General features: G+C 33.4%; 2 long non-coding RNA genes across 3 annotated transcripts; one reads left to right on the top strand and one right to left on the bottom strand.

Moving 5' to 3' along the window:
* Positions 1-11311: 11311 nt before the first annotated feature.
* LOC123883476 lies at positions 11312-13353 on the bottom strand. 2 transcript variants are annotated; one of them, XR_006800205.1, is made up of 2 exons: positions 13039-13353; positions 11312-12951 (listed from the first exon to the last, which is right to left on the bottom strand). It is a non-coding gene; the product is annotated as an uncharacterized LOC123883476 (long non-coding RNA). The 2 variants fall into 2 exon arrangements; XR_006800206.1 differs by having other exon boundaries at positions 11312-12891.
* A 4144-nt stretch (positions 13354-17497) lies between these two features.
* LOC123883475 lies at positions 17498-18434 on the top strand. The gene is made up of 2 exons (XR_006800204.1): positions 17498-17943; positions 18074-18434. It is a non-coding gene; the product is annotated as an uncharacterized LOC123883475 (long non-coding RNA).
* The last annotated feature ends 7301 nt before the right edge of the window (positions 18435-25735 follow it).

Here is a 25735-nt window from a genome sequence, read left to right as displayed (position 1 = left end):
TTGGCTTAACAACATTCTCAGTCGCGCCATCAACAATGTTATTGTTTTGCAGGTCTTGGCCATTGTGAACAGTAATAGAAGTTACTTCAGCCGAAATAACTTTTTAAGTAGTTTAAGTTTATTAATTAATCTGCATTCGTTTTTAACATATATAAATGTATTATTATAAACTAGAATTGAAATATGATGACGTATGATGGTGGCTCTACAAGTGCACAGAATCGCAACCAAGTAATAAAGTGATAAGTTTATCGTTCTCCACATGGATTGTGCCAAAATTATTAGTTTCGCTTAGGAATGATTTTGCATTCACTTTGGTGTTTGGAGATAGTTGTGCTGATAAAATAAATTGTAATAATTAAATGACTGAATAAATAAATAACAGGAAAATAAAAGTGTGTGTGTGTCCACGCGGGGTGGTTAAGTGTGGTCGAATCCCTCTCTTACTCCTGCTTGGTGGTTATTCCCTTGTTTCCTTCTATCAGAATTAGATTATTAAAAATAGGTTCAGAAGCACTCGTTCCCTACTTGTATTACAAACTGTTCAGAGCCTAGTTAGGGTTACCTTTACTCTGCTTAAATATCCTTGCCGCCGGTTCCACTTTTTTGTTACAAACGTTGGTATCATTACCTTTAAGGCTCCATGTGTCACAAGTTGTCACGTGTGCCTCTAACTAGTCCTAACTCTACCTCAGGTAGAAATTATCATTCATTCTAATCCTATACTAAGACCTCATATACTGAATTTAATGGTCTTGTCTTGGCCATAGCACACTGTTCTTCGTTCGGGTTTACTAGCTTCGTTTCCTATGCGATATCCACTAGCTCCTTAGATTTTATTCTAATGTTATCACTATTAAAATAAATATAAAACCAGACGATAAAAGAATTTGAAAGTAGAAACAATTGAATTTATACCCAAATTATACAAAACCAAGCATTCGTAAGGGAGTTCCTCGACTCCACCTAACCTAGGAAAAATAAATTACAAAGACAGAAAGAAAAGAACCTTATTGGCCTTGGAGTTCCTTGGCCTACTTGCCTACTCCTTAGAGTTCTCCTAACTCTAGAGTGAATATTCAATGTCTCTGAATATTTCCGAATGAATAATAGTGGAGGAGGAAGACTCTATTTATAGTTTTTCAGCTGGATTTTGGGCTTTTCTGCGCGTTCATCGCACCCATCGTGGCCACGATGGTGTGTAATTTTGCCTCATCGTGGTCACGATGGATCATATTGTGGTACGATGAAAGATTTTCTCCAGATTTTCTGCTTTCTTCAACCGTCATCGTGCCACGATGACAAGTCATCGTGGTACGATGGGAAAGATTTGATGCAGATTTTCTTCAATTTAAACCGTCTTCTCATCGTGCCACGCTGGGATCTCATCGTAGGTACGATGGCTGCGCTGTTTATTATGTTTTTGCCCTTTTTTGCTGCTTTTTCAACTTTTCTTGCTTCTGAGCCAAGTAACTTCACTTTTTCAGGTATTTGCTTGCTTTTGGGCTTCAACTGCTATTAAAACTACCTAAATTACTACTAAAATCATCATATAATTGACTGTCATCAACGTATATAGTTGAATTCTCTAAAATATCATGTTAAATATCAAAAGGAATATTGGTTTATTAGTTCATAAGTATATTTAAAAATAAATATAATTATTTATTTAAATAAGTTCATATGAAATAGACTTTTAAACCGGCTAACATGACCACATCAGGCTTTCAAAAGGCCAGACTCAGGCCTAAAAATTAAGCCTATGGTAGGAAGCAGGCCAGATTCGGACATTCAATTTTTTGACATGCCAGGCTCAGGCTTGGCAAAGCCTAGCTCGGCCTAGCTTATTCCCACCTCTATGACGACACTACGCCCATGTGGTGGTGCCTAATCTGTTTGCTTGGTTTTGGAGGGTTTTGGAGTGTACGCTAGCTTCGAGCTAGGACTTGTCTGTCTAGGTTCTGTTTCTACCATTGTCCACTGGCATATTGCCTCACAGGCAGCTATTTGGATTCTAATGGGCCGATCACTTTTGCTTCAAGATCGGGAATTCGTGTTTAGTGACAACCTTTGGTCTGAGTTGGTTGTCTTCTCTCGTGGTTTGGAACCTGAGGGTGTCTTCCTGATTATGGGATTAGGAGGAAGACCTTGATTAGGCGGGGTTTTGTTCTTGATTATGGGATTAGGAGGTGTCAAAAATTCGAGATAACAGGAGTAAGACTTCGTTTAGACGGGGTTTTGTTTTTTGGTGTTTATTTTCGGTGTCCGCATATATATGGTGCCGCTATTATGTACTTCCTTATTTATCAGTTTTTGTTCATTTTGTGCATGGATCGGATTATTAATATATTTGCCGTTAAAAAAACGAAGAAAGATAGGAACAAGAGATGATTTTTTTTCTTCAAGAAAATGTGTTCAACAATATAATAATAATAATAATAATAATAATAATAATAATAATTATTATTATTATTATTATTATTATTATTATTAATATAATTGTTTTTTTTGAACGACCAACAATATAATTGTTGTTTCCGCAAAATTGTAAAAATTAATACCTCAAATCAAGTATCTAACCAAAATAAATGACGAAGCACTCTCAAGAATTTGCATTTACAAATTCAGTATTAAAAAATAAAATAAAACTATACATTATATTTTTTTTGACAAAAATAAAACTATACTGTACATTATTGTTTGCAAGAAAATAGTATTTGTTGTCATCATTCCTTTATTTTATTTTGACGCAATTTGTCATCATTCTAATCATTGCTTTAGTAAAAGAAAGTCAACCCTAATCATTGCTCATTTTATTTTATTTTTCTAATTATATTATTGTCATTATTGCTAGAGAGAACCGGAGAGAAAGAGTAGTATAGAGTGTGTTTGGAGGATAGAGAAAGTGAAACGATATCTACTATAAATATAAGAAAGGAAGATGATACAAAAAAATCGATTTTGCCTTTTAGGTTTTTTTTTCGTTTTTTTTTTCTCTTTATTTAAGGGCATATTTGGAATATTTGGTCTAAAGTTCTCTAATTCATTCTAACACCACTTTTTTGAGTCTTGACTTATTTTCCCTTCACTAATTACACTAACATTTTTTTGGTTCAAGGGCAAGACTTTGAGCAATCTTGGAATTTCACATGATATCTACACACTGTTCAAAGCACTTTAATTTGAATTTTAACTCAAATCTCTCTCTTCGTCAAAGAAAAAAAAACTCATCTGATGATCTGTACTCTATGAGGCTAGATGTGTTATGTTCCGCTGTTGCATGTCTCTGATGTTTACTTGCTAGCTATCTATCATCTGATGATCTTTTTAGGCTTAACTATACATTTGGTCCCTTATGTTTATTTTAGGTTTCAATTTGGTCTCTTACGTTTAAAAAGTATCAATTTGGTCCCTTACGTTTATTTTAGGTTTCAAGTTATAGTCCTTTCCGTCAATTTTGTCACATGTGGCAGCCAATTTGCATATGTGGACTGACACGTGACACTTGGACACGCTGACACGTGTACTGTTCAAACGGTGTTAGTGACAAAACTAACGGAAATGACTAAATTGAAACCTAAAGTAAACGTAAGGGACCAAATTGATACTTTTTAAACGTAAGAGACCAAATTGAAACCTAAAATAAACACAAGGGGCCAAATTCCGTCAATTTTGTCACATGTGGCAGCCAATTTGTCATATGATGTTTTTGTCAAATGCTAAAACTTTGTTATTTTTGTAAATTATTATCCAATTTAATTGATAAATTATTGGAGTTTTATGTTGACTTCATTTTGCTAAAACAAATGTCCAGTACAAGCAAGATGTTGCATATAATACTTCAACATTGGATACCACATCCAGTGGGCCAGGCCTGTTGCGTTGTTATCTCATGTCTTTTATATTTATGGAATCCACGTGATTTTTACTTGTGCGCCAAGTAGCGTCGTTCCTTGTGTTTCAGAAGGCGGCCATGACCTAGTTTTGTTTCTTATCAAATCATCTATTTAAGGAAACAAAACATTTATTCGAACAATATTCCTTGAAGGAACTTTTGGTCCAACTGAGTTTTCGAAGCCCAATTCAAGACCTAGCCCATGCAAGCTCAGGTTACTTAAAGGAAGCTGACACCCTTGTGCAAATCACTGAAGCCGTAATTGAGTTTCACATAGCGTGTGTTTAGGGTTTTTGTGTTGTATCTTTGTGTTCCTATTCTTGTGTTATCTTGATGCAAGATTAAGAATTGTGTGTTATTGTGTTGTAATATCTCTGGAGCTTGTAAGCAAGGAGATAGTGTGTGTGTGTGAACCATTCCTAAGCTTTGAAGTACGAAATTGGTGAGTGTTTTGTGAAGTGTGTCTTCATCTGTAAACAGTAAAAGTGTACGATCATAGTGGCTGTGGTCAATAGGAGGTGAGCGGAGGTTCTCATACTTAGGTGTGTCTTAGGTAGAATATATCACGGGTGGTGATTAGGTGAGAAGTCATAAACGGGTCATTTATTGAGGGCTTTGAACTAATACTATCTTAGTGGATTCACTCCTGGATTGGTATCCCACAGAGCAGGCTTATGCTGAACTGGGTTAACAAATAACTGTGTTATTTAGTTTCCTGTCTGTTACGTTTTCTTATTGTTCATCTAGTATTGTGTCTTTTGATGTTGGATCACCGGATCAAGCATTGAAATTGTATTACAGTGTTGAAGCATTAGGTTCAACATCGAAATACTAGTGTGCTAGAATTTAATAAATAAAACTTGTTTTTATTTGTAAACCAAAAAATTATTATTAACTTTATGAGGGACTGATGTGCAATAAGTAAAACTTTCATTAAAAGACTCGCCATAAACTTTCATTACACACTAAAGTTGATGTAGAATCGGCTAACATTCTATTGGATAGTTGACCAGATTCTTCTAAGAAGTCACTTTTGTGACTTCACCCTAGAACTTCCAATTTTATTTTTTTCTATATAGCATATGTTGACATTTGATTAGGCCCACATCTCTCTCATCCAATAGAATCTTGGTATTAGTTCAAAAGTTTCAGTTACTTTGACTACACTCACTCTTTCTTTCTCACTAAAAGAAACAAACACACCAACCTAGTTTTCATTATTTTCTAATCTTCTACCTTTATTTTTCACTCTGGTTGTTGGTGTTGGTTAGTTGTTGGGTTGTGGTACTGTTGGTGTTGGTGTGGTACTGTTGTTGCTGCTGTAGTTTTTTCAACATGGTTTTATAGTACGTTGTTGTTGTTGGTTTTTTTTTAAGAAGCAAAAATAATAAAATTTGTTGTTAATTGGTTTTTATTTTTGTTTTTTAGTTTCGATGGGCTTTTAGTTTTGTGTACTGTATTAGCATTTCCACAATTTTATTTTCCCTCAATTTCTTTGATATTATTGAATATTTTATTGTGGTTTTTTTTATTTATACCAAAAAGCAATAGAGATTATATTCAAATTAAAGTCAAATTCATAGTAGTCATCAACCCATAATCATTATACATTTGATGAATATATAAAAATATAAAATTGGGTTCATCTAAAAAAAACATTTTTGAAATTCGATTTAGAAAAGCTTCCTAATGATCCTGGGAAAAGCTTCCCAATGATCCTGGGTTAAGGCAAAGAATAAGACAAGTCACAGAGAACAATTGTGATATATTTATACTAAAAAATAAGTGGGTGTATTCTTGTATGTCAGCAAATTTCTATATATATTCTATGTAAAATGGTAGAAATTTATATATATGATGCCCCCAGTATCCTAGGTTGGATCAACACATGAGCAATGTTGATATTTATCAAGTGTGAATAAAATGTCATATTCTGGTTGAAAGAGTTGAGATTAAACAACATAGAAGTGAGAGATTCATAAACCCAATATCTTAAGGTTTAGAGTGAAAGTGTGGTGTCAGCCACTTGTATGGTTACTCGATGCTTAATATGTTGATTCAACCCAATGAGTCTCCCCCCTCTCTACCAACGGTAGTTTAAGAAAAAACAATTTATGATGATACAATATTCGCTAGTGAGAACTTATGAATTAATATAAAAGTCGATTTATTTATGGAAATTGTTTTACACAAGCACAAAAATAAGTCAATCGAATCAAAAACATGCTTTATTTTATTTTTCAATTTAAAAAACTGTCATGTTGTTTTAGCTTTATTATTTCATAAATTTAATATAATTAAAAAGTTGGGGGAGCTCCTCACATGAATTTTCACATGAGAGTCTACTATCATTAATAATATAAAATAATTAAACTTTAATGAAATGCAAATAGGCAGCTGTGCCAATGTAGTTTTTCTCATATATGTTTTCTATTTTTACAGTTCTTATGTGCTTAAATAGCCAAAAAAATTTAATAAATGAAATTAAATTACTCAACCCTTACAATTCAAAGGAACATTAAGATGTGTTATGTATACAAGTTATAAGATCATTACACCAATTAGAAAAAGCTAAAGATGTTGATTTCATAGTATAACCGATAAACCAAAACCAGGAAATGAATTTTATTTGATACACAATGTAGAAATAACCTCTCCTCTAAATATAATTTTATTTCTTGGTTTACATTTAAAAAAATCCTCTCCACCTCTTACAATTTATTCCAACATTGAACTGTAAACATCAATGTCATATATATGTCAGCAAAAATAGCTGACCCGGATCTTTTATTATGTATATGTATGTGCACAGGTAATTAGGCCCAGTCTTAGCAAGTTCAGTTCAGGGCAGGCCACCATGTTAGCAGTAGTAGAAAAGACAGAACCTTTTTGGTATTTAGCATAACTTTATTCACAACAATAAAAAAAAAAAAAAAAACTTTATGGGCCTAATAACTTAGCTAAATAGAAATTGGACATATTTCTATAAGTAATGGCATAATGAAATTGAACCTCAATTTTTCATTTCATTGAATTTTGTTTTGAATAAATTGATTGATTATGGAGTTCAAAAATTATTGTTAGTTGGGCCTTTGTTTGCTTTTATACCAAAAAAACATTGTTAATATTTAAGCCTTTTTTTTCTTCGTAAAAATTGCTTATTTTTATCATGCTAATTTGTTAAATGATTTTAACAAGAAAGTTTTAGATTTAAAAGAGAATATTTTAGACTTTTTAAAAGTTGATTATATAAATTTAACCCAACATTGACATCGCAAGTGGAGCCTATATAATATCATGTCATCTTAAAACAACTCATTTATTTTTTACTTCAATAGTGCACTTCTTAATTTTATTTACATTTATTTCAACTCAAGCAAGTTACTTTATTCCCATTTTATCCCACAAAGTAACGTTACGACATCACCATTCTCACGGACTACAACCAAAGAATAGGCAAAAACTTGGACGTGATGAAATAACAACCACGAATTTACTCTAGAGTTCCTAAACAAGTGTACGTCCAACATTTGTTAGTGTTTTCCTTTTAATTTTTCATTAACTGGGGTTTTATATTTATAGTTAGAGGTTTTATGAATAAAAATTTCAAGGGTTTGGTCTATGATAAAAAGATGGATCTTGGATATGAGAAAATTTGAATTCGATCTACGTAATGTTCTTAAAGAGAGATAAATAAAAATGGGTCATGCTAAACAGTGTCCCTGAGGCACTAGTTAAGCATACTAAAAAAAGAAACAAATGATAAAGTTAATGATGAGAGAGAATAACTTTTCACATTATTAAAACATTGAATGCACAATTTACGAGATAAAACTTCTATATTTGTATCCTTAACTAGTGCCCCGGGGGCACTGTTTAGCATTTTCCAATAAAAATATATTTATAAGTTCTCTTTAAACACTAAGATCTTCTCTATCTTAAATTGGAACATCATCTAATGATATTAATGAATCCTCTAAAGTTACTCCCTCTCTTCATATTATTTTAATATTTTCTTGTTAGCTTTGTTGTCCTTTAATATAAGTTTTATTAAACAATTTCACATGAATTTTTTTCCCGTCTTCTACCTATACCCCATAATAAAATTCATTTTTTTCTCTTTAATAATATCAATAAATGTGAGAATAATTACAAAAGAATAATATAAGTGTTTAAGAAATTTTTTAATACAACTATTTTTTTAATATCTACTATATGTGTATAAAAAAAAATGGTAACAAAAGTTCTTTTAAGACAATTTTGTTCAATAAGAAAATACATTAGTAATTTATGAAAATGTGTGTAGTGAATTCTTTAAAAATCTATACTACTAGAAAAATCTTAAATACCGACGGCGAAACTGTCTCTAAAATGCAAATATTTCGTGATTAAGCATGTTAGAGACAGAATTGGAGACGGATTTAATTCGGTCATTAATTTCCTCGTCTCTAAACTATTGGAGACAGATTTTATATTCCGTCTCTGATTGGAGACAGAATTTATCCGTCACTAAAAAATAAAAATCCATCTCTATATGTTGAATTCATAAAACAATAAATCCGTCTCTGTTGGAGACAGATCTATCCGTCTCTAAATTCAAATAATTATGTCTCTGAAATTTCGTCTCTAAACATAGAATTCCGTCTCCACAAAGACAAAACACATTTTCCGTCTCTAAGAAGTTATTATTTTTGTCTATTTAGCAATTAAATGCTTATACAATTTTTCAAATATTAATTTTTATTTAGTATATGTAATTTATATAATTGTGTATGGAAATTAAACTTCAATTGACACCAAATTTGTAACATTAACATAAAAATTTATTTCATTCTTACAAAGTATCAACTGCAACACACTATAGCACTTAGATAGTAATATCAAATTTAAAGTTGTCCAACACATAAAAATACATATAATTGTTTTGAAAAAACTACATAACAGAAGGAAACTAACTAAAGCTAAATTTCATCACCCATCACATTATTTTCATTAGCGTCCAACTCTTTAGCATCGAATTAATCGCAGTAGCGGATTAGGGGTAGCAACACCAAAAGCTTATATTTTCAACATAAAAGTTTTTTTTTTTTAATTTCTTAATAAGTGTTCTTAAAACACTTCTTAACTTGTCTTATAATTATTGATCAAAAGAAGTATGGAAAAAGGTAGCAATTCCAAAGTCTCCTCTTGTATCCCACTACCATATGTCAAAGGGACCTAATTCTACTAGTACTGATTAATCTATGCATGGAAGAAAACATTGAGGTCCTGAATTTCTATTCAAATAGTACAAAGTACAAAGACTTGAAAAAGATTTTGGAGTTAAGTCACCAATTATTCATGAAAAAGTTAGATGTGAACATAAAAGCTGTATGGGAATTCAACTAGCATGACCCAGCAGTTTCTCTTTTTCTATCTCAATTAAATTTTTACATATCTTGCATGGGAAAACACAAAGTAAACTTCAGGGGTCCAACTAACTTTATGCTTTACAAAAGGTCAAAAAGATGCAATTTTCAAAAAGCAAGCAAGCATTCACGTATTTTGATCTTAATAACATCACTAAAGAAAATAGTGAAAACTAAAATGAAATTAAAATTTAATATGCATTATATGGAATTGGATTTTCCGCCATAATTATGTCACGCAGTTACAGTTCTCAACCGTCCGATTTAAATTAACGATTGAGATTATTTTACTATGTAATTTGACTCTATAATTTAAATTGTCCGATCTTAAATTAACAAGTGAGATTCATTACTGCATTGAAATATCTTAATGTTCAACAGCACAACAGCCAATCTTGATCGGGATCATACACATTTTAAACCCAATAAATTTGAACACAAGAAAAATCAAAGTACATGGAACAAAATTTATGTTCAAAATTAAGTTTTACCCAAGTATACTCTTTGTAAGAATTTGCCACATCTAAATTGATTAATCAATGGTTTTTTTTATAGTAATTCTCGCATTTGCGAATCTAGATCCGTGTGGGTTTTTATCTCCGTCGAGGAACATGCTATGTTAGGCACATATGTTGGATTGAATGGATTCTTCCCTCCAACCAAACCATTTGGTTGAAGTTCCTAAATCTTTTATCACTTAAAGCAAGTCATTGTTCGTCACATGATTTTTCTTTCTTATAATTAAGTCCAATAAACTAATTATTTAGGTCTTGTTGAGTCATTTCAATGATTCTCTAAACAGTTTTGGTTGCTTTAATCAGCACTATTATGAGTTTGAGTACCCTTGTTCTCAACTAATTTTATTTTATGAAGGAAATGTAATTAAGGTCTTTTTGCTAATATGTATTTAAATCGAAAAGAAATTGGTATCCATATATATATATGCGCACCACAATTGAGTATGATCTTCAATCACCTTTAGGTTCATAACATATTCCCCGCTTTAGGAACTGCATCAGACGAATTTGACCATGTTCATTTAAATCTACACTCATCTAAAATTACAATCAGTATTTATACTACTAAGTAACCCAAGACACTCCTATGATGAGTAAATAATGTAGTGAAAACGTTGGTGTATAATTTGTAAAAATTTAAAACTATTTCACACCACAACTGTCTCAATATGCATCGCAACAACAACAATGACTGCAATCACACCAAATGCATCCGGAACCGCAATTTAAAATCATGATATCAATCAATTGCATTATATAACGTATAGAAAGTGAGTGATGGTATATATAGAGATACAAGCATACACAAAGCATCTTACTGTTTTTTGTGGTGGAAGAATATGCAAGCATCTGCCAAAATGAGTAGTTCTGTTTGTTTGCAATACTTTACTATCTTAAGAACATGCTTGTGATTATGATTATTGTAATCAAACTCAATTTTAAACCTTAACTTATTCATAACAATTGATAAGGCCGTAGTTTTATACCAGTAATAAAATTCAACCAAAGAAAAAAAAATCATACAATTATAAATAAGAATTTTTTTTTGCTACTATGATATATAATAAGTACAATATTTTAACTACTAACGATGACTAATCTCTACCAAATAATTTGTAGGCACACAAAATTTTCATAGTAAGAGTCATAAATCGAACATTTGATCTCTCATTTCTATATATCAAATACATGGCTCAACTTTCACAGGTCATACATTTAGAAATTTTTTTGTTTTCCAAATAAGCATTGACATTTTTTATACGAAGCGGTAGTAGAACACGTTACAATACATAGCATTGACATTTTTTAATTTACGAAAGGGTACTCCAACACGTTACAATACAAAAGATCGACATTCATGTACTACTTCCACGATTAGAGGTAGTGTGTGCGCGTGGACAAACACGTGTGCTTGCGCGCATTTGTGTGTGATGTAAACCACAATTGTAGTAATTGACTAAATTCATTTAAAGTTTTCTTTACACAAATTATTAAAGAATGATTATTCCTTTATATAGTTTGATTTTGATACATGAGCTGCGTTGATATTCGAAAACTATACATTTGCGTGCAAGTATAAATGACTATGTAATTATCAACAATGGTGATGACTGATGATAAAGAAATGCAGTGTTGGATAAGCACTGAGGACTGTGTTTATGTCATTCTTGTTCCCCTATGTCACTAGCTATGCTATATGCTGACCCCTTTTGCTACCATTCTCAATCTAATTTTTCATTGACATTGCTGTCACTTCCAAATCTCTCTGCTTATGAAGAAAACAAGGTAAATTTAAAAATATTACAAATAAAAGAGCCTTGAATAATTCCTTTCTGATTTAATCATTGATCCCATAAATGCACAATAATAATAATAATAATAATAATAATAATAATAATAATAATAATAATTTATTCGTAATTAGTCCTACCTTTGAAGTGATTTCGCCTTGAACAGTGCAAAGTTTATGTTTGGTACGTAGTTTTTGGAAAATTACGGTGAATCATCGTAATTCTAACATACCACCATGATAAACAGGTCTTATATTTAGAGATTTTTTTTGTTTTCCAACTAAGCATTGACATTTTTTATATACGAAGCGGTAGTACAACACGTTACATACATAGCATTGACATTTTTTTATATACGGAAGGGTACTCGAACACGTTACAATACAAAACATCGACATTTATGTACTACTTCCACGATTAGAGGTAGTGTGTGCGCGTGGACAAACACGTGTGCTTGCGCGCATTTGTGTGTGATGTAAACCACAATTGTAGTAATTGACTAAATTCATGGACAATATATTTAAGATCCTTGATGAACATATTACCTTATCCTTTGAAGAAAACTTCTTCACTAATTAAAAGCTTAATCAACATTCAAAGTTCATTTCACAAAAGAAAATTATGCATCTTTTTGAATGTGTATGAAATTAGGGTTTAAACTATAAATAAAATAAGATACTGTAAAAAAAAAAACTATAAATAAAATAAGATATGAAAATCATACATAAAGATGCCCATTTAGAAAAATAAAAACTACATACATAAGGAAACAAAAAATAGTAAAACTTTATTCTATTTTATTTTTTAATCTCAATCTCAGATCTAAATACTTTTTAATCACAAAATTTATATAATTGAGAGCAACTAAAACAGTGAAAAGTATAGATCTAAGTAACATTATACTCATTGAACTCAGAGAAGCTTGGAATCAAAATGCATGTCATGAAACCCTAGAGAGAGAGAGAGAGAGATGTAAATTGAAAAGGGATTAGTGATGAAAGAGTTGAAAAATTAGAGAATGTTGAAGTGAGTTCAAAGAGTTGCTAGATCTGAATAAAACATGGCAGAAACAGACAGATCCGAAAGAAAAGAACATAATTGTTCAAAGATCTATATTAGCTAATGATGAACAACAAAGAAAAAGGTGTTAACATCTGACAACAAAAACATCATCATAACATGATCAGAGAAAAAAGAGAGAATGAAAAACTAAAAAGGAGGTAATGATGAAAACCTTTTGTGAGTTAAAATTGGTCAAAATGCTTCATCATTACACCAATCTGCAAATTACAAACATCTTTAATTCAACCAAAAAAACAAAACCCATGTTTCAGATCTACCTATAAATAAGAAAAAAACAAAACTTTCATAAATTAAAAAAAAAAATTAACAAAAATATTTATAGAGAGAGAATATGAAAACCAAACCTATGTGAAAGTGTATAGTCTTTGAATGGAAGCATATAATTGTGGGGAATGAAGCCTGGTCCGAGAACACTAAACATTTCTTGACCGATATTTCTATAGATCAAATAGAAAAAGTCCTCGAGCCAGACAACATTCCCCGCAAAATAAAGCTTCTCAGATAGTCTTTGTTTGATCAATTTTGTTTATGTTTTTACAAAGTTAATCTCACACAAACACAAACACACTCTGTGCTCTCTTTTAACTCTTGATTTCAACCCCCAAAAGTCTCGGCTACCTTCAAGGGGGAGAGAGAGAGTCAGAGATAGATGAGTGGTTGTGGTGAATGAGAATGAGATATGAGAGAAGGGGGTTATAAGAAGAGTGAAAAATAAAGGAGAAATGGGGAAAAGGAAAAATGAGAAAAAGACAAAAAGATTGGGGCAGAGTGAGTGAGTAGACCCTACCAGCTGGGTTACTCACTTCCAGAAATGACCACGACCCCATGCACCCATTTTCAACCCAATCTATGCCCTTTTTTACTCTCCCTATTTATTGTACTCAAATTATTTTATCAAATTAAAATTTTCAAATTGAAAATAATTCTTAGTCTTATTTAAAATGTTTAATGAGTTGTATCTATCAACTTAACTCACTTGGTAGGACATCAACATTTTATATACAGAGTTGACGTTCGAATCCCAAACACTTCACTTATACACAGGGACGTAGGCACGTATAAGACTATGGGGGCACATGCCTACACAAATGTCTTGGGAATTTTTTTATACTATAGTATATGTTGTTATATAATAGAAAGTTGTTAGGAATCAGGATCAGAGAGGCACATAGTTGAGATAGTAGAGAGGCACATCCATCACACACAACAAAACGTGATCACATCCCACGTATATTAAAATAATGAAAATTTTAACTAGTGCTCAAGATTTGTTAAGGAGACTAAAAATGAAAATGGTGAGCTTAGCTCAGTTGTAGAGATCTCTCATGTATTATGCCAAGCTAAAGTTTAAACTTGGAGGCTCTACTTATTTATTTTTAAGGTAAAATTTTTAGCCATTAAGCTACTAAACAAAAAATAAATAAAAAGTTATGTTAAATTTGTATAGTCAGTATTTTTAAAATATATGTAAAATAATTTGTATTGTCAGTCAGTTAGCATGTCATTTAAAATAAATTAAAAGAATTTGTTATTACAACAAACAATAATTAACAAATTCACTCATTTGTAAAGTTGCAACATAAAAAACTCACTCTCACTAAATATTATCAATAATGAGTTGCAAAATCAATGGTTAAATAATTATTTAATTACTTATGAAAAAATCATTCGATAAAATACATCAAGTTGTAGGAAACATTTGTGATGTATGGTGAACACTCCGGTACACATATTATGTGGATATGTACCTGTACAGGCTGAAGTTGATGATTGTGATTGGTCTACAAATAGTATTTGATATAGAAAAATCAATAAACACTATTTATAAACCAATAAGAATCATTCACCTCAACAAATGTACCGGTACATATCCACATAATATGTGTACCGAATAATTCACCTATATATAATGCTACAAAGTTATATACACTAGTACAAATATGACATATTACTTAAGCATTTTACATCTGACGAACATATGTCAGATGTAAAATGCTATATGGAGTAGTCTTTTCATCTGGTCTCAATATCCACAGATGTAAAAAATATATAGACAAGACTTTTTACATCTGCCATCAATATACCAGAAGCATAACTAAACGCGGTGGCAATCTTGTAATTATGGCGACAATTATCTAAAATATATATATATCTGGCCATATTTAGGCTCAGATGTAACAAGTCAAGTTGAATAAAAAAAAAATAATAATATTTTTTGGAACCAATCAGCTGATGGAGTATCTCTCTCACAAGACTAAAAAAAAAAACAAAAAAACGCTAAGTGTAAAAAAACACAATCAGATATCCCTAAACGCTAAGACTACCAAAAGAACCAAAACGCTAAGAACGACCCATCTCTCTCGCGATGCAACCCTAGCGCCGTCGACCTCTACCTCTACCGGCGCCGTCGACCTTTATCTCATTCGTCTTCTCTCTCTCACTCGCTCGCAGTCGTCCTAAGCGCCGTCGTCCTCTCTCTCACTCGTCAAATCGAACTCCAAATCGAAGCTTTCTCCAAATCGAACCCCAAATCGAACTCCAAATCGAAGCTTTCTCCGGTCTCTACTCTCACGAACGGAACCTTGTCTTTCCCTCTCACATCGATTCAGGTACTCTTCTTTCTTTTTTAATCGTTTTTAAATTTTTTCCTTTTCGTGATTCCTTTCCCTGATTTCTTTGTGTTCTACTTGGTTTTAGCTCTTTGTGTTTCGTGATTTCCTTTTCTGCTTGTATTATTTTTTGTTACTGTTATTTTCACATTTTTTAAATTTCATTTAAAGTTTCAATGATTTTTTGTCTGGTATATATGGTGGAAATCTGTTGTTTATAATTTATCTGGTATAATGTTTATTTCATTTGAAGTTTCAGTGATTTTAATTTGAAATATGATTCATTTGAAATATGATTTCATTTGAAATAAGTTTCAGTGATTTATCTGATTTTAATTTGAAGTTTTTTGTCTGGTATATAGTGGTAAAGTTTAAGTGATTAATTTGAAATATGATTCATTTAAAGTTTCAGTGAATTCATAATGTTGGTATATAGTAATTTATTTCATTTAAAGTTTAGTGGTAAAGTTTAAGTGATTCATTTAAGTGATTGGTTTCCCATCGGGTACGAAACCAATACTTTAATTGGTGTTACAATGTTTTAACTTAATTTCACAACATAGATATTTTGAGGTTTATGAAACTGTGTATGACTGATTTACAGTTTTAATAATGTTCATTTTGATGCTAACGCGTTTGTTTGCTTGACTTTATACATTGAAGTTCCGGGAGAAGACAGTGGATGGTCAAGAACCTACTGATTTGCTGGTTCATACAGCCGAGGCCTCTGTTGTGCCAGAACTGCTTAGTAAGAAGACTACTTTGAAAAGGGTGACTTGATTTCATCTCAATTTTTATGTATTTGAAACATAATTTATCTTTGTGTTTGATGGTTAACACTTAACAAGGGTCCTCTTTATGGTTGATTTTTATGCCTTTATTATGATTATTAGAATTTAATTTGTTGTTCTGAATTATGAACAATGGCCATGATCCTTAGCTTAGCTATTAAGTAGAAGGTTTAGGATAAATTGGAAACTCACTCATCTTTCTTCCTTGGCCGAACCACACACTCCACCATTTTCATCCTTTGGAAGCTTGTTTGAAAGCTAGGAGTTGTGAGCTTCCTCTTCTAAGATAACTAGAATTTCTTTTCTTCTCCATAGCAGGTCAAGCTCTTAGAGCTTGAAGAATGGTTTTATGTCTTTTTCATATATTTATGATTTAGTTAACTCCTAATGGAAGTCTTGTAGTAGCTATTATGAAACTAGTGTGTTAAGGGTAGTTAGATGGATTTTCATGGTTGAAACCATGGCTTTCACAATAGTCAGTAGCTAGGGATTTGAGAAAATTCCAATTGATCAAGAACTTGAAGTTTGTCATGGTTTTATTTAAATTAAAACTATTCTATGACTTGTGGTACTTGCACTTTTCTTGTGTTTAACTTAAAGAGAAAAGCCCTAATTTATTTGTGTAAGTCATGTCTTCTTTAAAAGAAAATTTACAATTTATCAAAAACATGAGAGTTGCCTCTGCTGCTTTGAAATTAAGACCCTCTGCTGCTTTGAAATTAGACCCTCTGCAGCTTTTGAAAACAATTATTTAGTAACTCAATTAAATTTGCTTTGTTTGGAGATGAAACTAGAAACTTTTTATTTAGTAACCAAGCTAAAACTCTTGAGTTAGAATGTTATTGCATAGTGTTTTACAGTAGGCTTGGAGTTATCCAATGTTACAACAATGAATAATGTTCCTTTGGGATATTGAATATTGAGATATTCTCATGACTTTTCACTTTTCAGGTACTAAAATGAGGTGGTGAAGGAAGATACTCATTGGATTGGCAAAGTGAAAATATGGATTAGATATAGCACACTCTTTAATTTCAAATATTATAGGGTTATGGAAGAAGGAAACGGTAAGTATCCCTAACCTAGTACTCCTATTAGGGTTGATAGTTGTAACTTATATAATAAAAACAGTGAGGGTTTAGAAGAGTGAGGGTTTAGACCCTCTGCAGCTTTTGAAAACATGTATTGATGTGGTCTAATTTTGAAGAATAAAAACAGTGAGGGTTTAAATCTACTTAGCTTAAAATTTTGAGTTACTTTGGAAAAGAAATTTTTAAGTTAAGATAAGCTTTTGATGATTGTTTTATACAAGTAGATTATTGGTTTTGGGAATGAAATGTTTGAACTAGCCATGTTTTATTGAGAGGCTGAGGCATGTATAGTATATCTATTATGCTTCTTTTCAAAATTTTCATGCTATTTTAAAAAGAGAATGATCATGGTTTAGAAGAAAACAATTATTTAGTAACTCAATTAAATTTGCTTTGTTTGGAGATGAAACTAGAAACTTTTTATTTAGTAACCAAGCTAAAACTCTTGAGTTAGAATGTTATTGCATAGTGTTTTACAGTAGGCTTGGAGTTATCCAATGTTACAACAATGAATAAAGTTCCTTTGGGATATTGAATATTGAGATATTCTCATGAGTTTTGACACAATTTACAAAGTTATTTTGACATTATAAATTTTGGTGCTAGCCTTTTGACAATCTAGTAATAAGTGTTGGAATTTGTTTTTTGTTATAATAGGTGGAAAAAAAAATTTATGCAAAGGACAAGCATGATTTGTCTAGTTTTGGTTGGAGAAAGGCAAGCTCCATGAGTATCTTGTGTGCACACATTATTTTGATGTAAGTTGAACATCTTATTTAGAATTTTTATTGTTACTGGCCAACATGAACATCTTATGTAGATTGAAAATTATGTACTTGTTTGCTTGCACTTGCGCAATATTGCCCTGAACTTTCACAAACTTCACAGGTTGACGAGGGGAAAGAAGACAATCAAGTATCACATGACTCATTGAAGGGAGATAAGCCAGCTCAATTTGAATCCTCGATTAGAAAGGTAAGATGGGCATGCCACTGCAGTCAAGGTTGCAACACTATAGGTTAGGCTTGAATCATTATTGCTGTCTAGAGCTACTTTATATTGTTTTTCCAAACATATTGTAATACTGTTTTGATTTATCTTCCTCTTTGCCAAGAATATTGTAATGCTGTTTTGATATGCATATCAGAATATGTTTTAATTTGTATTTTGGATGGATTAGTATTAATTATTATGATGTTTTGTATTTTGGATTACAATGTGGTTGTACTTTAATGACATTATTACTATATATATCTTGAATGTTGAATTTGGCTATTGATGTTGAATGTTGAATTTTAGTATTATGTTCTTGATGCAAGTTATGTTATATTGTTAGCATTGTGGGTTAGATTTTTTTAATAAAAAAAAAAGATTTAAAATATATAAAAAAACCGCAGGTTTTTCAAAAAAAATAAAATTAAGATTTCACATCTGGTGGACTTAGTCAGATGTAAAAGGTCCAATTTAAATTTCAAAAAATAATATTTGATTTTCGCCTTGGTCAGAGGTAAAAAGTGCTTTTTTACATCTGACTACGCCAGATGTAAAACGTGTATACTTACTAAGTCTCGTGCGCCTACATCTGAAATTTTTCAGATGTAAAAAGTGTTTTTCGCCAGATGTAAAAAAGCTTTTTTCTACTAGTGATATGTAGTGCCCCCACAGTTGAAAATTTCTGGCTCCGTCACTGCTTATACATCATTAAATTACGTGACAAAAATAAAAGGTTAATGAGTTCTTTTAAGGATGAATTAAGAGAACTAGAGTTTATACTTGGTTAGAATAATTTTTGGCCCACACTTTATTTTTCGCATGGTTAAACTTTGAATTATCAGACTTCGTTTCCTTGAAAATCGAAGGATTAATATAAAAAAAAAACTAAATTATTTGTTTGACCATTTCATATATATATTTAGAAAAATGCAGTATAACCTTTCAAGAATAAATGAATGTGTATAAACAAAAGAAAAAAATGGAATATGCATCTAATTTTACACTGTCGTCAATTATTAACAACTATGTATTTTGTCACGTCTTGATATTAAATTATTTTTATTAAATGTCAGTGTAAAAATTAATTTACTTGTACTGTTGTACATACGATATGTATTCCAAAAAAAATAATATGTATTCTTTAAACTCGAGAACAAATAGTAGTATAAACTAAAAGAGAATTGAAAATCAATCATTAGTTGGTTCAGTGGTGATTGACGTTGAACTTGGTAGGAAGGACCATAGTTCGATATTTGGCAACTGCGATTAGAATGGGCTATGTTGGGTTTTTGTATGTTGGCTACATTTTGCAAAAACATCTTTTAGCCAGATGTTGTAGCATGTTTGTACAGCATTAATGTTGACCTGAAGCGCGCCGAATTTTTATATTACATCTTTGAAGATTTGTTTCAGTTATATGTTCGTGCTTATTCATCAAGCCAAGTCTCGCCTTGTTCCCTAAGTTTCTGAAGGCGGTTTGTGTATTTTATTTAATCCAAAAATATAACTCAATATATTTTTGAAGTGAATCAAATCTTTTATTTATTTGAAGAAAATCTTTGGGCTGGCTGCACTTTTCTAGCTGTGTGTCTGAAGACCTAACTTGCGCAGCAAGGCCATCTCAAGCTATAAATACATAAAGAATCAGACCTATTTAATTTGTACACCGAAACCGAATCATAAACGAATATCAAAGATGTAGTCTTTTAGGGTTTCGTGTCTCTGAGCCACTCTCTAGGTGAGTTGGTGTAAGTGAACCACTCGGGTTGTGAGATGGTCACTATGTCCTCACTCAGAAACCTGTAGGTAATGAGTTGAGTATTGTACTTGGAGGAAGCTTGTAAGCAACTCCAAATTGTGAACTTAGTCAAGGGTGTTGGCTAGGTATTTGTCATTGAACGGTATCTTCATCGTTGTCTAGGAGAGTGTCTTCATTCTGTTGTTATTGAAATCCTTACTGGTTGTAAGGTTGAGAGGAAGTGAGCAGATGTTCTCATATCTAGGAGTTCATATGTAGAAATTAGCACGAGTAGTGATTAGGCGCGAAGTCGTAAACCGGGGCGTTTGCTGAGGGCTTCAAACTAATATTACCATAGTGGATTTGCTTCCTAGATTGATATCCTCAAATTAGGTGACGTTGCACCGAACTGGGTTAACAAATAACATGTGTTATTTATCTTCCTGCACTTAATTTAATTTTAACTTGTCTATTGTATTATGTACTGGTACGAGATGCTGTAGCATCTTTCGCAGCATCTTTTCACTAGCTTGTCAGAATTTCAGGCTGGAACCACTTGATGCTAATCTCCGAACTAGATTAAACTGGTGGTGAAATTCAAATAAAAATAAAATAAAAGAGAATCGAAAAAGTAAAAATAAATAAAGTAACTAGTGATGTATAGAAAATTTAAACAATCGACTATTTTTTGTAAAAATTCTTTTTAAAAAAGAGCATTGCTATACATAGCGAAGGAATGTATCCCGAAAGCATCCCGAATGGAAATTGACCAATGAAAAATAAGCATAGTGCAGAATTCATGGGAATTAACTAAATAGATGGAAAAGTCAAAAAAAGTGGCTTGACAGAATGCAGTTCGGGAGGCATTCGGGTGAATTTCTTTCGTGATAACTAGCATTCTCCTTTAAAAAAATATGATTCATTTTGGAGTGGATGGAGTAAGTGCAATTGTAAAAGAACACAATATCTTTAGTGTATTATTGATATGTTTGAATTACACTTGTTGCTGTCTATTTGTACACGAGAGAGTGATGAAACTATGCCTAAAACAAAGGAAACTTAACTATTATGCTAATCAGAAGTAGCTATACAAGGCAATAATTAAATATTGACAGTAAACTAAATCAGACAAAACAAAGAGAGAATCAAGGATCATTTATGTAGGATCATGATTCTTAACACTCCCCCTCAAGTTGGAATAGATGTTGATCATTCCTAACTTGTTGATGAGGTTGGAAAACTGTGGAACGCTCAATGCTTTAGTGAATACATCTGCTGGTTGTTCTGATGTTGAGATGTGGTAAGTTTTGACAACCCCAGCTTGAACCTTTTCCCGAACAAGGTGACAATCAATCTCTATGTGTTTTGTCCGTTCATGAAATACCGGATTGGAGGCTATGTGCAGAGCGGCTTGGTTATCACAAAATAGCTTAACCGGTTGTTGATGCTCTATTCCAAGGTCATGTAGAACACTTAGCAACCAAGTGACCTCACAGCAAACAGATGCCATGGAACGATATTCCGCCTCTGCACTTGAGCGGGATACAGTGACTTGCTTCTTGGTTTTCCAAGATATCAAGGAATTTCCAATAAAAACACAATAACCTGATGTTGACCTGCGTGTGTCTTGACATCGAGCCCAATCCGCGTCACAGAAAGCGTTCAACTGTAATGTACTTGTGGAAGGGAAAAGAATACCTTGTCCAGGTGTTTTCTTGATGTAGCGCAGTACCCTTTGTGCAGCTTCCAAGTGTGGAATGCGAGGCTTGTCCATGAATTGACTGAGGATGTGAACTGCGTACACCAAATCTGGCCTTGTAATGGTTAAGTAGATCAATCTCCCAACAAGTCTTCGATAAGAAGATGGCTCATCGATGCAATCACCATCAGTTTTGTTAAGAGACAAATTTTGCTCCATTGGAGAATTGGCTGGCTTTACAGCCAAGTAACCCATGTCCTCTAATATTTCAAGTGCATATTTTCTTTGCGAAAGAGTGATTCCCTGTTTGGATCGAGATACCTCTATGCCCAAAAAATATTTTAAGTTACCCAAATCCTTGAGCTTGAATTGCTCCATGAGATGAGCTTTAATTCTCTCAATTTCTTGGAGATTATTTCCTGCCAAGATGATGTCATCGACGTAAATAAGGAGGGCAGTAAAACTAGTGTCACGGTGTCTAACAAATAAGGAGTGATCTGATTTTGATTGAGTGTAATCAGCAAGGATGAGGACTTTGGATAATTTGATAAACCATTGACGAGAGGCTTGCTTTAGCCCATACAAAGATTTATGAAGCTTGCAAACGCGTGTCTCTCCCTTTCTTCCATAACCGGGAGGTAAGGACATGTATACCTCTTCCTCAAGATCACCATGGAGAAAGGCATTGTTGACATCTAGTTGTCTAAGATGCCAATTCATGGAAGATGCAACAGCAAGCAATAACCGAACAGTAACAAGTTTAGCAACGGGTGCAAATGTCTCACGATAATCAAAACCTTCAATCTGGTTGTACCCTTTTGCACCAAACGAGCTTTGTAGCGCTCAATGGTTCCATCCGGGTTAAATTTGATTTTATAAACCCATTTGCAACCCACTTGATTCTTGTTAGGAGGCAAATGTTGGAGAGACCAAGTGCCGTTATCATGGAGAGCACGAAGTTCTTCATCCATGGCAAAACGCCACTTAGGATCCTTGACTGCTTGGTGAAAGGAGGTAGGTTCTTTGATAGCTGAAATAGAAGTGGTAAAAGCACGATGTGCAGGAGAAAGTCTATCGTAATTAAGAACACTAGATAAGGGATGAGGAATACCTTTAGGAGCAGTCAACACCGAGTGAGACGACGGTGAAGAACGAGTAGGCAAGGACACTTCCACATGGTACTGTCGAAGATAGCTGGGTGGTCGTATGAGTCGCTTAGCCATAAGAGCGGGAGGAGGAATGTCATGAGGTGCTTCTGGTGGTGTTATTGTTGTAGAATCTGAAGTTGAGGCTTCTATAGTGGAGACAATGGTAGGAATAATTGTATCTTGAGACTCTATAGTTGGTGTCACAATAGGTGGTGTTGGTTGTTGGTCATCAAAAGCAGTTGGTGTGTGTGTAGGAAAGGATGGCGTAGTTTCATGGGAGCTTGAATCAAAAGGCTCAATATTTGGAAGGGGAATTTGGTGTGTTGAAGGAGTGGACATGGTGGCAGCGGAAGAATAAGGAAAGATGTGCTCATGAAAAATGACATCTCGAGAAGTAAAAGTTTTACCGGTGGCTAGATCATATACTCGATAACCTTTGGTACCGTAAGGGTAACCGAGAAAAATGCAGCGAATTGAACGAGTGTCAAACTTTGTTGGTTTATGATGGTGGTTGGAGGCAAAGCATAGACAACCAAAAACTCGTAAGTGGTGGTAAGTCGGTGGTTTGTGGAATAGTATCTCAAAAGGTGTTTTTCCATGTAGAATGGGTGTTGATGTGCGGTTGATTAAGTAGGCGGCAGTAAGGATAGAGTCACCCCAGAAGGTTTTGGGAAGGTTTGCTTGAAAAAGTAAGGCACGGGCTACATTGAGAAGGTGACGATGATTTCGTTCTACAACACCATTCTGTTGTGGGGTTGAGACACAACTCGTTTGGTGAATAATTCCCTTGTCATGATATGTGTTTGGAATGGAGAATTCTAGACCATTGTCACTACGAATGATTTTAATGCGCGATTCAAATTGGGTTTCTACTAGATTTATAAACGTAAGTAGATAATTTCTAGCTTCAGATTTTGTATGTAAAAGGTAAACCCATGTGCATCGAGAAAAATCATCTACTATAGTGAGGAAATATTTTGCCCCTTGTAAAGTTGGAACATGATAACCGCCCCAAATATCAACATGAATCAATTCAAAACAAGATTTTGTATTAATATAACTAGCAGAAAATGGTTGTCTAGTTTGTTTAGCAAGTGGACAAATGGAACAATCATTAACAGAATGAAATTTTACAAAATCAGAACATAAAGAGATGGCGTGCAGGCTTTTATTTGAGGGGTGACCAAGTCGTTGGTGCCAAAGAAGAGGATTTCTTGAAGTGACCGTGGCAGCGAAAATACTACACCCAGAAAACTTCGACGTATCCAAGTAGTAAAGTCCAGCTTCCTCAATTCCCGTCCCAATCGTCTTCCCCGAATGTTGGTCCTGCACATAACAAAGGTTGTTGGTAAAAGTTGCATAACAAAAAGAGGTTTGATTTAATTTTGCCACAGATATTAAATTCAATTCAAAGGAAGGTACACAAAGCACATCGTAAAGTATCAGGCTTTTAGAAAAATGTATTGTCCCTATATGTGTGACTTGAGCAAGGGCATGGTTAGGTAAATGGACATAACGATTTGTAACTGGGCTACCAGTAGTGAAAAATTGAGACGAACAAACCATGTGATCAGTGGCTCCTGTATCGAATATCCATCTAACACTCTTACCATATGTGGGAGATGTAGGGGATATACCTGAAAGGTTGTTCATTGTCGACACTTGATTGGCAACACTAACCGATTTTGTCCGATCAATAAGTTCAAGTAAATCACGATATTGCTCTGCAGTCAGGCTGTAGGAGGGTGTTGTTTCGACCTTGTCAAGTTTGGAACTCACATGATGAGCTTTAGAGAGTGAGTTTGAAGGATCTTTCTTATCCCCTTGAACATTTACTCGCTTCAGCTTGCGACAAATGTCGATGGTATGACCCTTGTAGCCACAATGATCACATTTTAGATGTTGACGACAATGTTCAGCAATGTGTCCAACAAGATTGCAGCGGTCACATTTGAGATGTGGATTCCTCGGTTGATGATTCCCTTTCAAATTTGGTGGCTCGTTTCTGACAGCAAATGCCATTGCATCTGCCGTTGTTTGTGGAGAAATGTTTCTCTGTTTTTCATCTTGGATGATGAGGGAAAATACTTTATTCACGGGTGGTAATGGATCCATGAGTAAAATTTGTCCTCGAGCTCCAGCATAAACTGGGTTGAGTTTCATTAGAAACTGAATGGTGCGTTGAGATTGTTGATACTCCTTCAATTTTTTAGCCATGTCACCATTAATTTGTGGAAGAGGACTAAGGGCATCACGTGCATCCCACAGACCCTTTAACTTGGTGTAGTAGTCACCAATGCTCATATCTCCTTGAATGCACTCATGAATCTCTTTTTCAATGTGGAAGAGATGCACACTATTTGTATGAGAGAAACGCTCTTTCAATTCCATCCAGATCTTAGAGGCATCATCAGTGTACATTACACTTTGAGCAATGTTGGGTGAAATAGTGTTGAGAATCCAGCCTTTGACAAGAAGGTTGCAGCGGATCCATTGCCTGTATTCCTTGGAGGATGTTGTTGATGGCTTCTTGATGGATCCATCCACAAAGCCATCCTTGTTTTTAGTGGTGAGAGCCATGAGCATGGCATGACTCCAAAGAGGATAATTGCTTTGTGACAATTGTTGAGTCACAAGAACCAAACCTGGTTGGTCAGAGTGATGCAGATATAGCGGATCGCTTGGATCATCGTACACATTGATAATGGGTTTCTTTGTGTCGTTCGATGCTTTGGGCGTTGATAAGGTTTCATCATGTTTTTCCATGGAAAATATGATTAAAAGGGTATTTGAGCTATAGAGGTTTGGTTGCTCTGATACCATGTAAAAGAACACAATATCTTTAGTGTATTATTGATATGTTTGAATTACACTTGTTGCTGTCTATTTGTACACGAGAGAGTGATGAAACTATGCCTAAAACAAAGGAAACTTAACTATTATGCTAATCAGAAGTAGCTATACAAGGCAAT

The sequence above is a fragment of the Trifolium pratense genome, linkage group LG5, assembly GCF_020283565.1.
Source record: "Trifolium pratense cultivar HEN17-A07 linkage group LG5, ARS_RC_1.1, whole genome shotgun sequence".
Lineage (NCBI taxonomy): Eukaryota > Viridiplantae > Streptophyta > Magnoliopsida > Fabales > Fabaceae > Trifolium > Trifolium pratense.
The sequence above is the reverse complement of the archived record's forward strand: the minus strand, read 5'-3'. Positions and strand labels throughout refer to the sequence as shown.